The 14,993-nt window shown below is 42.0% G+C and overlaps 1 protein-coding gene across 1 annotated transcript in view; it reads right to left on the bottom strand.

The window, feature by feature from the left end:
• The window catches only part of HDAC8 (histone deacetylase 8), a 425,847-nt gene that overhangs the window by 8,218 nt on the left and 402,636 nt on the right, over positions 1 to 14,993 (bottom strand). The gene's annotated exons all lie outside the window — the stretch shown is intronic.

Here is a 14,993-nt window from a genome sequence, read left to right as displayed (position 1 = left end):
GGTGGTTGCAGTGCCCAGTAAATGCCTTAACCATTGTACTAGCTTTTAGTCCGCTACATGTCTTTTTTTTTTTTAAGCTGATAGTACATTCCTTTTCATCCTCCCCCCTTTTCCTTCCTTTTGTTGTTGTTATTATGAGGACAGAGTCACACAAACCCCTGGCTGTGGTGTCTTTACATTTAATTGTGATGTTCTGGGGATGGGGGGTTGTCACAATCAAGTTGTGGTGCTCACATTCTAGGCCGTATTGCACAATAGAGGCCACGTTCCTTTTAGTTGTGGGATTGAACTCCCTCCTTTTTGGTAAATTTTGTACTCCTTGTGCATATTCTGGTAGTGTACACTGGGGATTGCCACTGTGGTCACACACATGCTCACCAGAGGTCACACTTTTGGGCATGCTTTTTAGCTTTAGGCACAACCTGGGGTTGTGCCACTTTTAGTTGTCTTTAAACAGAGCTGACTGTGGACATCACTTGTGGTTTTAGGCATCACAGACAGTAGAGCTGCAAGACACAATAGCATTATGCTCAATGCATGTGGTGGCACCAGGACCTTATGTCTGCAACTTGTACACTCTAAGCACTGATTATGGTTCCAGGTCTGTGCTGAAAAATATTCCACTGTCTGGATGTACCACAGTTTGTTTATCTATCACTCCCTGAATTACATCTTGGTTGCTTCTACATTTTGGCAATTATGAAAAAAGCTGCTGTAAACATTCATGCACAGGCTTTTGTGTGGGCATGAGTTTTCAGCTTATTGCAGTAAATACCAAGGAATTCATTTGCTGGATCATATGTTGAGAGTATATTTAGCTTTGAAAAAAACTGCCAAAGTATCTTCCAAATTTGTCATACCATTTTGTCTTCCTACCAGCAATGACTGAGAGTTCCTGTTGCTCCACATTATTTCTTTGCCAGCATTTGTTGTCAGTGTCTTGGAATTTAACTATGTTACTCTGTAGTAGTATCTCATTATTTAAGTTTGCAACTTCTTCTGAATAAGATAGAGAGCATACCTTTATATACTTTTCTTTGGTGAGGTATCTGTTGATATCTTTTTAAATTTTTAACTGACTCACCATGAGATTCAGATACAAATTTTCATGATTGTTTCAGTCATATAATGATTGAGCACCCATCCCTCTACCAGTGCACATTTTCCACCACCAATGTTCCCAGTATTCCTCCTGCCACCCCCCACACCATCCCATCCCCTGCCTCAGTGACAGATACCTTCCTTCTTACTCTCTCTCTACTTTGGGGCATTATGGAATGCAATACAGATACTAAGAGGCCATCATGTTCAGTCCTTAGTCTAAGTCTACTTTCAGCATGTATCTCCCATCCCAAGCAATGCCTCCAACCATCATTTACTTAGTGGTCCCTTCTCCATCCCAACAGCCTTTCCCCCTAGCACATGAGACCTGCTTCCAAACAGCGGAGTGATCCCTGTCCCAAGGGACCCAGCCCCCCCGCAGCTGAAAACCTCCAGACCTCCACTACCACCATGCTCATAGCTGCTTTCCACACACTCAGGTCGAGCCTCACCCACGAGTGAACCCTCAGAAAACCCAGATATGTGGGATTTTATGACTGAAAACTCTGGGCTCAACAGGACTGGGAATGAAGATCCTCTGCCTGTATCCCCCTGATTTGGGCAACTCAGCAGCCACACCCATAAGCCACCCTTAGCTGGCGCCAGATAATCTCGTCATTGGCCACCATCCAGATCTCATGTCCTTCTCTTCAGGAAGGTAGTATAACATGACACTCGCCATAACCATGTCACCAGACCCTGCACCAGGCTGTTTCACTAGGGGCGCCCCAGAGGGGAACTGGTGAGACCCCTCCCAGCCCCAAGGGACCCAGCCCCAGCAGCCAAAAACCTCTAGAACTCAACCACCACCATGCTCACAGCCACTCTCCACATGTTCAGGCCAAGCCTCACCCACGAATGAACCTTTTCCTGGAATGCATGGCTGCATTTGTGGCTGTGCAACACTTCATATGATAACCTACCCATACTCCAAGAGTACTGTTCCACATTTGATAGGTTCAAATAGGAGGCAACCAACCTTAGAGGGAAAAATTATATTGTTTCTATTCTACTTTGGGGCAGCAGTTGGGGTTCAGGATGCAAACACCCGAAATATGGTGGTGGTAAGGTGCAATGGTGTTGGGATTGGTGTTTGAATATTAAATGTAATCAAATATTGTGAGCTACTTAATAAAATAAAAAATTAAAAAGAAAACCAAACAAACGTGGAGTTATCCTCCTGGCCATTATCTCTACTGTCCTTAGGTGTTAGTCTCATATTATGTACTTTTATATTCTACAAATGAGAGTGCAGTCATTCTATGTCTGTCTCTTTCTGACTCATTTCACTTAGCATGATACTCTCCATGTGCATCCACTAATAAACAAATTTCATGACTTAATCTTTTCTCCCAGCTTCATATTATTCTATTGTGTAGATGTACCAAAGTTTCTTCAATCAGTCATCTGTTCTCGGGAACTTGGGTTTTTTTCTAGATTCTGGCTATTGTAAACAATGCTGCAATAAACATACAAATGTAGATATCATTTCTACTGTGTTTTTTGCATCCTTTGGATATATTCCCAGAAGTGGTATTGCTGGGTCACATGGGAACTCAATTTCTAGTTTTTGGAGGAATGTCCATATTGTTTTCCGAAAAGACTGGACCAGTTGGTATTCCCACCAACAATGAATGAGAGTCCCTTTCTCCCCACATTCATGCCAGCATTTGTTGTTCTTGTTCTTTTTGATGTGTGCCAGTTTCTGTAGTGTAAGATGATATCTCAATGTTGTTTTGATTTGCATCTCCCTGAATTAGCGATGCAGAGCATTTTTTTCATGTGCCTTTTGGCCATTTGAATTTCTTTTTTGAGTAAGTTTCTATTCATCTCTTCTCATTTTTTGATGGGGTTGGAGGTTTTTTCTTGTAAAGTTCTACCAGTGTCTTGTATATCTTGGATATTAAACACCTTTTTATCTGATGGATATTGAATAAATAATTTTTCCCATTCTGTGGACTCTCTCTGTAGTTGGTCACTGTTTCTTTTGGGGGTACAGAAGCTTTTTAATTGAATGTAGTCCCATTTGTTTATATTTGTTTCTACTTGCTTACTCTGTGGTGTTCCATTCTTGAAGAATATCTTTAGCTTCAATGTCATGGAGGGTTCTGCCAACATTTTCCTCCATGTACCTTATGGATTCAAGTCTGATATCTTTTGTTTTTTTTTTTTGTTTGCAGTCTTTTATTTCCCCCTTCCCTTTTCTTTGGTGCTTTGTTGTGATGTCTGGAATTGCATTCTTGGTTGCAGTATTCACGTACTTACTTGGTTGTGGTGCTCACTGAGGTTATGTTGCTTGCACACAGCTTGGTTGTGGTGTGCCAGGGATTGCACTGGGGATCAAACTGACAGAGCTAGGGATCATACCTGATGACATGAGGTGGTACTGGGTATTAAACCTGTGGCCTCACAAATGCAAAGTTGGTGCTCTACTACTAAGATATATCCCTGGACCCCATCTTTAATCTTTAATATAGAGCGGCCATTCTTTAATAGAATTTTCTGGAATGATGCCCATGTTCTATATCTCTGTTGCCCAATATGGTAGCCAGTAACATGTTGTTACTGAGCACTTGAAATGTGGCCAGTGTGAGACTGAATTTATCAAATTTTATTATTTACTTAAAGTAAAATTATCACATGTGGGTAGTTGTGGACATTTCACAGACTAGATACAGAAGTGCTCCCTAATGCTTTATTCTCCTTTATGATTTTGACTTGGGAGAGGAGGGTCTTCCTTACTTTCTCCTTCATTTATAGCTGTTGTTTTTTATTTTAAGCTGCAGCCAGAGGTGCTCAGGGATTACTCCTAGCAAGCTTAGGGAATATATAAGGTGCTGGGGATCAAACCCAGTCGCCACAGGCAAGGAAAACAACCTGCCTGCTGTACTATCATTCTGGCCCCTATATCCATCCTTTCAATCTATTCTAAATCCTGAGAAATCTATCACAATATTCTACATCCTTTCACTCCTTTCCATGCTTTATTCCCCAGCCTTTGCATGGATAATGCTCATAACCTCAAATCTGGTCTCTTTGTTAAGGAGATTATGCTAAATGAGATAAATCAAAGGAGAAAGTCAAATACTGTGTGATTTTACTCATTTGAGGAATACAAACAAAGCAAGTAAACAAACAAAACAAAAACAGAACCTTTAGACTGACAATGTGATAGTGGTTGCATTACCAGAGGGCAACAGGGGAACTGGAACAGGTAGATGGTATTGATTGGTTAAATAGCTGAACATTTAAGTGGTAATCATAGCACGATATATACAGTGGTTGAAGTGAGAAACTAGGTACCTGGAACTGATAGGGTGTTGTTAACTAATGTTACCTTAAAAAACAAAAAACAAACAAACAAGCCAAAAAATAAAAAACAAATGATGCTTGGAGAGAAAGCACAAAGGTTAAGGCTTGCTTAGCATGTGAATGTGGCTGCTTTGCCAGTTAGAACCTCAGTACTGCGTATTGTCCCCAGAGCACTGCTAAGCGTGTGCCCTTAGCACCAAGCCTTGAGCACTACCAGATAAGGTCTTCCAAACAAAACCAAAATGAACTAGGCCACCTGTGTCCATTTGTATTCCCTACAACCTGTTCTCTATATAGTACCACATCACCCCTATACGCCAAAACCTCTATATGACTTCCTGTCACATCTAGAGCAAAAGTCAAATTAGTTAAACTAACAAGCCTTGCCAGATCTGGCCCTTTGTCCTAACTTTTTTCACTTTACTCACTTTCTCTGTTCTAGTCACACAGGGCTTCTTTGTGTTGCTGGAACATGTGAATGCTTTTTATTTCCTCTGAGGGAAAGATATGTCCGCCTTCTTTGCACTTGCTCTCCCTTTTGCCTGAATTATCTTACCCTGGATATTCCCATTTCTGACTCTTTATATTATTCAGATCTCAAATTACAAGTAACCTAGGAGAAGCTTTAAGGCCACCCAATCTAAGTGGCCGTCCACCAGTTACTCATTTCTCCCCACGTAATCCTGTTTTAAGTTTTTCAGTATACTTAGAACACCAGAAACATCTTAAGTGTCTACTTGCTCACTGTCTGTCACCTTTCACAAGCTTGGCAATAGTAGTTGTTCAAAAACCATTCACTGAAGGAAGGGCTTGCTCTCTCAAGCTTGTATTTTCCCTCAGAACACATATCTTTGCTTACTGTTTTTTTCCATTCTGGAAAAGCCCATGTTCTTTTTTGAATACATATCCTCTCTTTCTCTCCCCTCATGTCTTTCTAAAAAATTTTGTTCAACAAAGACTGTTACACACACACATACACACACAAATATACTCAAATTAACTAAAGGAAGGAATGAACATCTGCATACCATGCACATGATGAAGCACTTCCTCATTCAATCTCCTGAGGTTTATAAAGAAATAGTGCCTTACAATGTGGTTGATGTGAGCAAACTGATGCTTAAAAATACCATCTGGGGCTAGAGACATAGTGAAGGGCTTAAGGCACTTGCTGTGCACCCAGCCAACTTCATATTGAATCTTTAGCACTGCATGTGCTAAAAAACCTTAAAAAAACAAAAAACAAACAAACAAACAAACAAACAAGCCAAAAAAAAAATCTGAGCTAACTAACCTGAGCACTGCCAGGAGTGATTCCTGATCAAAGAGCCAAGAGTAAGCTCTTAGCATTAGTGGGTGTGCCCCCATTACAATAAAGAGAAATTCATGCCACCAGGTTAAGGAACAAATTTACTCTGAAGACAACAGTGTACCAGCCATTTGAAGAAATGTTGGGGGTGACCCCAGAACCTCTTGGAGGCTGAGTGACACCTCTGAGCAACAGAAAAAACGTAGGGATTTCCCCCTCTCACTAGCACCGTTCATTCACATTTGGACAGTTCATTGTTGATCATTGTACATGTGCAGATCACAGAATTACATTTACAAAGGAAACTGGGGAGACCTTGGCTGACAAGGCTGATGGGAGCAAGGTAGTGTGGGTTTTCCATGTGGGACCCTTCAGGCTGCCCAAGCATTTGTGAAATTTGGTTCAAAATCCAAAGAATAAAAGCACTGCATGGCCCCATTCCACTATCCTCATGGCATGGTTGATGGGGATGCCAGGAGGGTTGAAAACTGCCAGGGTCTGGCATCAAGGGGGACCTGGTCCAAGAAGGGGCCACAGGCAGGAGGGATATCACAGTAAGTGGGACCAGGGCCAAGAAAGGGCCATGGGCAGGAGGTAGAGCTCAGCACCAGCATGGCTGGACCAGTCTTCTACAGGGCTGGCTTCTGGGTCCTCAAGTGGCTCAGTTTCCATCACTGTGGTTGATCGGGTGATCACTTGGAAATGTGAGGACATATATAAAAAGATAGCCTACAGGTTGCAAAAATTATTTACCTAATACCCATCAATAAGGTGTTAATATTCAAAACATATAAGGCACTGGTATAACTTTACAAGAAAAAAATATAACCCCATCAAAAAATGGAGGAGAATAAATGAATAAAAACTTCCTCAAAGAAGAAATACAAATGGCCAAAAGACATAGGAAAAAGTGCTCTACATCACTAATCATCAGGGAGATGCAAATCAAAACAATAATGAGACATCATCTCATACCACAGAGACTGGCACACATCAAAAAGAACAAGAGCGGGGGTATGGTGCCACCAGCAGGTCAATCTGTACCTGTGAGAGGAGTGCATCAGCAGCCTGATGGCGCCTTCAGACTTCCAGATACCCCCAAATTGCTGCTGTGCCTTTGGCCAGACCCCAAAAACTTGGGGCAAAGTTTATCAAGAAAGTAAATGGCCAAAAGTTAGGTATGTGGGAAACACACCCACAAACCACCTCTGGCTCAGCTATATAATTGGAGGCATGGCCTCTCTGGTTCCTGATTGAACTGCTTAATGGCCATGATCCCAGAGACTCAGAAACAAATCTCGAAACCTAGCGGCTTTTGGCAGAAATGCGTCTGGTCCCTGCAGTAGGTTACCAGTGCTGGGCCAACCCAGGTGGGAATAGGTTTCGTGCCTTGGACTGTTCCCCCTGGCGGCCCAGTGGCTGCCATCCTTCAGAGGCCACTGGAAAGTCAGGTTTGGGCCCCCAGTGACGAGACACGCAGGGCCTCAAGGGATGGGGGTGGAGCCGGTCCTGTCCTCCCGACCCCAACGAGACCCCAAGTCATCACCCACGAACGGCCTCTCTGGCTCCTGATCAAGCTGCTTAATGGCCATGATCCCAGAGACTCAGAAACAAATCTCAAAACCCAGTGACTTTTGGCAGAAGTGCGTCCAGACCCCAAAGTACATTACTGTCACCAGGCCACCCCAGGAGAGAAAGGGTGTTGTCCCTACGTCTGCTCCCCCTTGGCGGCTCGGTGGCCGTCATCCTCCAGAGGCCACTGGACAGTCAGGTCTGGGCCTGCAGTGATGAAACTTGTTGGGCCTCATGGGATGGGGTGGAGCCGGGTCTGTCCTCCCCACCCCAACGAGACCCCAAGTCATCGCCCATGAACGGCCTCTCTGGCTCCTGATCAAGCTGCTCAACGGCCATGATCCCAGAGACTCAGGAGCAAATCTTGGAACCCAGCAGGTTTTGTCAGAAATCCCACCAGAGTTAAGTGTTAAAATTTTGTAATTTCAAAATCACATAGCTCTACTGCAGCCACATGGCATCATATCTTATTCATAACCAGCAATAGAACACAAATTTTCTACTGTTGCCTTCTCAGCAGATCTGAATGTTGGGGTAAAATCTCAAATAATAATGGTGGGTCTGTGTCAAAATATTGAATGTGATCAAAGTAGAGAGAGTAATGTGGAAATCATCTGTTCCACAGGCAGGGGGAGGGTGTGGGATGGGGTTATACTGGGGTTTTTGGTGGTGGAGAATGGGCACTGGTGAAGGTATGGGTGTTTCATTGTATGACGGAGACTTAGACCTGAAAGCTTTGTAACTGCTCTCACGGTGATTCAATAAATAAAATTATAAAAAATGAAAAAAAAAGTATGGTGGAGTTCATGCACAATTTAATCAGTGGCTGAATAAATAGCAGTACTCCTACATAAAAAATAAAAGAACAAGAGCAACCTTGCTGGTGTGGATGCGGGGTGAAAGGGACTTTCCTGGGTATGCCAACTTGTCCAGTCTTTTTGGAAAACAATATGGGCATTCCTCAAAACGCTAGAAATTGAGATTCTATATGACCCAGCAATACCACTTCTGGTAGTATTCCCCGTGGGCCCAAAAACACACAGCACAAATACCATCTGCACTTCTATGTTTGTTGCAACACTATGCACAATACATTATTCACAATAGTCAGAATCTGGAAACAACCTGGGTGCCCAAAAACAGACGACTGGTTAAAAAAATTATGGTACATCTACACAATGAAATACTATGCAGCTCTTAGGAAAAATGAAGTCATGAAATTTGTTTATAAATGAATTGACATGGAGAGTATTTTGCTGAGTGAAATGAGTCAGAAGGAGAGGTACAGACAGAATAATTGCATTCATTTGTGAGATGTAAAAAAGTCATAATATGAGACAATAAAAACAAGGACAATAAAAACAAGGGCCAGGAGGATTGGTCTATGGTTGGAAGCCTGCTTCAAGTGCTTGGGGAAAGGCAGTTGGGATAGAGAAAGAACCGTGAAAAAGATGACAAAGATAGTTGAAAATGATTACTCTGGATAAGAACTTCATGCTGAAAGTAGGTAAAGGAACATACTTGATAACCTTGTAGTATGTCCAAAATGCCCAAAAGGGGAGAGAGAGAGAGAGAGAGAGAGAGAGAGAGAGAGAGAGAGAGAGAGAGAGAGAGAGAGAGAGAGAGAAGGAAAGTGGCTGCCATAGAGGTAGGCTGTGGGGTGGGGGGGTGGCAGGAGGGAGAAGGGGGATATTGTTGGTGGGAAATATACACTGTTGGTGGTAAATATATACTGGTGAAGGGATGGGTGCTGGAACACTGAGTGATTGAAACCGGATCATGAATGAACAGCTTATAGCTGTGTATCTCATGGTAATTCAATAAAAACAAAGATAAAATATAAAACACAAAAGTACAGTACAATTATGAAATAAAGGAATAATTTCATAAAAAAGAGAAAGAAAACGAGTGTTCATGGGTTTTCTGGGAACAGAACCCTCATCTACTGTTGGTGGGAATGTTGACTGCCCAAACACTTTCGAAGGCAATATGGATACCTCTTTAAAAAACTAGGAATTAAGCTTCCACGTGATCCAGCAAGTCCACTTCTGGGTATCTATCTCAAGGGCCAATAAAACTAATCATAAAAGACATTTTTATTCTAATGTTTATTGTAGCACTAGTCACAATATCTAAAACCTGGGGGAAAAAACCCAACTGTCCAAGAACAGATGACTGCATAAAAAAATATAATACAGGCCTGAATGATAGTACAGAGGGGAGGGTGCTTGCCTTGCATGCAGTTGATCCATGTTTGATCCCTGCACCACATATGATTCCCCTGAGCCTGACAGGACTGATTCCTGAGCGTAGAGCCAGGAGCAATCCTGAGTATTGCTGGGTGTGACCCAAAAGCCAAAAGCCTAAAAAGAAAGAAACTATAATACAATGGAATACAACTTGTCTATTGTAAGACAAAATTATGCAATTTGTCACTACATGGATGAAACTAGAGAGAATCAAGCTGAGTGAAGTCAGACAGAGGACAGGTACAGAATGATTTCTCTCTTATGTGAGCTATAAGAAGCAGAGTAAAAAAATAACAAAATGCCAAGATCTAGTCTATAGAAGTGTTTACCATGTCAGTGTGCGTGGAGGAGGTGGGCATTGAGTGTGTGTGTGGGGAGAAACGACTGAGGTGGTGCTGAGACAATGTTGGAGGTAAATGGACACCTTTTGTAGGAGGTGTGGTATTGAAATTTTGCATTCATAAAACACTATCATCGACAGTATTGTAAAATTATAAATCACGTGACTGAAAAATTTAATATCTATTTGACCTTATCTATGCTAAGTGATGATGATAATAAAAATATGAATGGATTTGCTTGGTATATCTATGAATGCATTAAAATAAATATGACTATATTATTACAAAATATGTTACCTCAAATGGTCTCTCACACAGACTACATGTGATGCTGATGCTGGGTTCTGGGGTCAAAGAAAAACATAAGATGGTTGTGGCACTCAAGGAACTCTTACACTTTCAAGAACACATAATGAAGTTAAATGCATCATTATCCAAAACATCAAGGAAATAAATGGTCAGTCTTTCCAGAGTGTCGAGGATATCAAAAGAATGGGCATGGAAGACTTCCCAGAGGAGGTGGCATCCTGAAAGACAAGTGGGAATGTTGCAAATGGCAGGAACAAAGCAGACTGTCTATTGGGAACTGAAAAGGTTTTGTGGCCATAGCACAGGGGGACAATTAAACTGAACAGATGCTAGAAGACTGATCATCAAGAGCCTCAAAGTCTTATCCTGGAGGCCATGGGGAGTCACTGAAGGATTTTTAGGAGGGAGGAGGCCCATCTAGTGGGTTCTGGGGTAAATTTCCCAGCTGCTGCCCTATCACATGGCTTGAGGGTTTTACTCTCTACCTAGAAACAATGTCAGGACAAACCTGGAAACAATGGCAGGACAAAGGATGTTTGTGAAGTCTTGGTAGGATAAGGATGGCTGATTTAATTCTTAGCTCTTAATTGTCAATTGTATTGCTTTTTTTAGGAATGTAGCTCCCTCCTAATCATCAGAAAACCTTTCAATGATAATTCAGTATAACCACCAATTATCACTTGCCTGCATCTGACCTGAATTAGAACCCAAGGTATGGATTATTCCCACCAGGTTTCTGGCATTTATAGGATATCAGCACTTAAAGAATATTACCCTGATAGTTAGGGTACTCGGGTCTAAGCTTGCAAGGGACTACTATCGTTTCTAATGGAAATGAACCAATTGCTAAAATAGCTGATGATTCATTTTTCTCTCCTCTCCTATGCTTAATTCTGCTAGCTCCACATGGAGAGACAGGTACAAGTTACTGTAGAGGTGCTTTCAGAAGAGTGGGCTGCTTGCCTGACAGTCAGCTAGTTGGCCCATGGAGACCAGTCTCTGAGTGGCCTATCTGCTGGTCTGGGGAATGCCTCACATTCATTTGGAGTTACAGTTCCCAGGTTTTTTGGTCAATGTGCTGTCTCCACATTTCTTTTTCAGACAAAAGTTCTGAACCAGAAAATCCAGGATAATGGGAATAGCAGCAGCAGGAAGAATAATATAGCCTTACATCTGTATAATGCTTTAGAGTTGTAAAAGCCATTTGCTCCATTTTGCTCCACCCAAACACCAGTGGTAAGTGGAAGCTGGGATTTCATGACTGAACTATAGACAAACTCTTGCTCCCTTGCACAATAAATGTAAATGTTACCATCCCTTATTCATCTCAAGACATACCATGATTAGGCCTTGGAAGGTACAAGGTTAGAAAGAATCCCTTCAACTTCTAGGTGCTACCTGGAAGATAAATTCTTTAGGACAAATTTCTTGGCAGGCACACTCTATTAACCATGCTATCCTGAGTGATCTAGCAAGTAGTGCTAGTCTCAGCACTGCCAACTCCTTTTGCAAAGCCTGCTTAATGGTCCCACTGGTCTTAAAGACCTCTACTAGAGCCAAAGGTATGACCATTGACTGTGGACATCTGAAGGTAGGGCATGTCATAAACATTTGGCAGTGCCAACAGTTTCTAGAGATGCTTGAGGGCCTCTAGAAAATCCCCAATTTGAACCATATCAACCATTACTGTGGATCCCAGAGTGAAGAGCTATGGTGTCTACTTATGTCCACCAAGGAATGGGTTGGAGAGAGTCTTTACTTCTTTTCTTGAAGTAACCATAAATATAGTTCTGCTGTGGTCTTCTGTTTGTTGTGACCTTCCAGTACTGGGCCCCACATAGTTTGAGACTCCCAATACTCAGCATGAGAAGTATCTAGCTTAGCTTCCCTCTCCTCATCCTCCCCAGCCTCATGGCTGCCAAGCTGGAAACCAACAAGGTGGTGCAGTCTTCTTTTAGATTAGATTTTAGTATCACTTGTGTGTGGATGGGAAGAAGTGTTGCAGGGGAGAGGAAAAGTGAAAGCAGTGAACCAGGGGTGCTCAGCAGTATTGGGAGAGTGTCAGGTGCTTTGGCTGTTGTTGCTACTGTAGCTGCTGCCACCATCACCACCACCACCACATAAATTTACAAGAACCCAATTCTCATTAGATAGTTTTGTACGTAGGAAATCATTCTCCACCTCATTTTACCCCTTTTATTGAGGAACCATGATTACAAAACTATTTATGATTGAATTTCAGGTATATATGTTCGCATACCAATACCTTCACCAGTGTCCACTTCCCTTCAACGACATCCTCAGTTGCCCTCCCCCCTTCCCAAGCCTACCTCTATGACTGGCACCTTATTTTTTCTTTTAGGCACTGTGGTTTGCAGTACTGTTACTGATGCATAAGACTTTACACCTTTCAGCACCCAGTCCTCTAGAGTGACCACTTCCCTTCATTCATTCCATGTCCTATGCCCACTTCACCCCGCCCCCTGTGGGTATAAAATTGACATTTTGAAAGTTGAAGCTTCAGACCCATATGTGAAAGTGACTAGGAGAACATCATCACATCCAAAGCACAGAGGCTTCCAAGAACTTGTTTTACACTAGCTCACAGGGGGAGATGTGTGCCTATGAAAGTAGATTAAGGATCACTGCCTCAGCCTGTTTTTGAGATGTGAATAAAAATCTTGGCTTGGGACTGCCTCCTCTCTGGTTGACTGATTTTTCAATTGATTTGTATTTATTAGCTAATGAAATTAAAGTTGTAAAAATGATAACAGAAACACAATAAATCTCTCCCACAACTGGCTGTTTCTATGTCACTATGGTGCATTCCTCACTTTGATTACTTCAAAGTCTATTATTTTGTTCTCAATTATTCTGTTTTTCTGGCACTGGAGAAAATCAATTTGTTTTATTTTCTCTTATTCATGCACTCAATTATGCTCTTCGGGCACATTTAATCACTTTGATGTTTTCATTTTATGGCCCGTCTCTAGGCACTTCAGCTGCATTGCTGCCAACGGGCAAGCAGGACTAATTTGCATGTCACAATAGACTTGAAATTCTAACTCAATTTAGAAATCTTTATGAAATCTCCCTACAAAATGTGCTTGGAGTGGCAAAGAGACAGAAGGATGTGGGTAAACCAGGAGCCTCTAAAGAAACTTCCTTTTCTTAAAAGACTTGGCAGCAATTTGGTGTCTGAATGTAACTTGGGGATGTCCCTTTCTAGGTAGAGGATTCATGGGATGGGATATACGCAGAGCTTCCTCTGGAACTTTGCAGTGCAAATTCCACAAAGGCAGCATGCCCCTCGTCAGCAAGAGTAGGGAGGCCTGGCTTGCTTACTCTGGCATAAAATACCCGTCAGCACTGCAGGATTTGGCGGCTGTGTTAAAGAGAGCACCTGAATCTCTGTTGGCTAAAGGGCCTCTGGGTAGACTGAGAGAACTGGCAACAGTTAGGCATTCCAGAGCCCTGAGTGGTTTACCTTATTTTCTCTAATAAGTTCCAACTTCCCCTTTGCCCCTTGATTATTTTAGAGGTTTAAGCTGTTTGGGAATAAGTGTTATAATTGCTTCAGGCATGTGCTTTGGGCAAAACAGAGATGCTTAATTAAACACACTAGAGGCTTCCAACTGTTCTTCAAAAGTTCTTGGTTTGTTCTCTGCAACAACCAGCAACTCATTCAGACAGAAGGAAAATTTTGTATTTCCTCTTCTAAACTATGGGTATAATATTCTGTTTCTCCTGTGTAATTCCAGAGTCTTCCCTTACCTGTTGCGTACAGGCTTACAGCTCGATTCTTCCATCCAAACTTCAGCTCTCTCATAGAAGTCTAATAACATTATCTACCTCAGAACAGATTTGCTTCCTAAGCTTCAGCAGTGTTAAGAATTTAACCATATTCACAGACTACTTACGTAGAGACCTCTATTAGAGATTTCCTCCTCCTAAGCAATGATGTCTGTGAAATCAGAGTTTGAAGTAATGGTTCTAGTTGTTAAATATACATTCAAACAAGTACATTAAACCACCCAATCTATTCTTATATTGGCATCTGGGGTCTGCTTCATCCTCTTTTTCTTTTCTTCTAGAATATTCTTCCCCCCATTTTTTGAAAGTTCCTTTACTCACTTAAGCTCTATTCCCAAATATTGCCTCCTTAGGGAGGCCTTTACTAACCTCCTAGTTAAGAGTGCTTTTTTTCCTTTCAGTAAAAAATATGAACTACTTATTTGCTAGTTCCCACTAGAATATAAGCTCCACGATGGGCTAGACCTTGGCCTATCCTATTTACTACACTTCTGCCAGTTCTTAGAGTAGTACCCAATGCATATTAATACCAAATACCAAATTTTATTGAATGAATAATACGTAAAAATAAGAAAAACAGCCTAGCAGTAATAAGACTTCACTGTCACCTTCCCAGGGTAGTGTGAGAGTAGAAAGCCAGAGCTTTTCTTTGCTCAGGAGCAAGGAAGCTCTCTCACCATTGTGTCATCAGAGGTTACAAAGGGAGTAGAAACAAGGACCCACTCCAATTTCTGGCCAGGATGTTATCAGGGGTGTTCTAATGGTGGCTCGAGTTTCCACACCTCCCAGAAGTAATGAGGTACTCCTCCTCTTTTCAGGTGTCAGTGGTGGTAAAGAAATTTAGATTTTTTGTTATGTTTTGTTTTGGGGCTACACCTGTGGTGTTCTCAGGGGACCATATGTAGTGCCAGGAATTGAACCAGAGTGAGTCATGTGGAAAGCAAGCATCTTACCCCCTCCCTGTACTATTTTTTCTGGTTGCCAGCT

The sequence above is a fragment of the Sorex fumeus genome, unplaced genomic scaffold, assembly GCF_029834395.1.
Source record: "Sorex fumeus unplaced genomic scaffold, SorFum_2.1 ptg000073l, whole genome shotgun sequence".
NCBI lineage: Eukaryota > Metazoa > Chordata > Mammalia > Eulipotyphla > Soricidae > Sorex > Sorex fumeus.
This window is presented reverse-complemented; position numbering and strand designations above follow the sequence as displayed.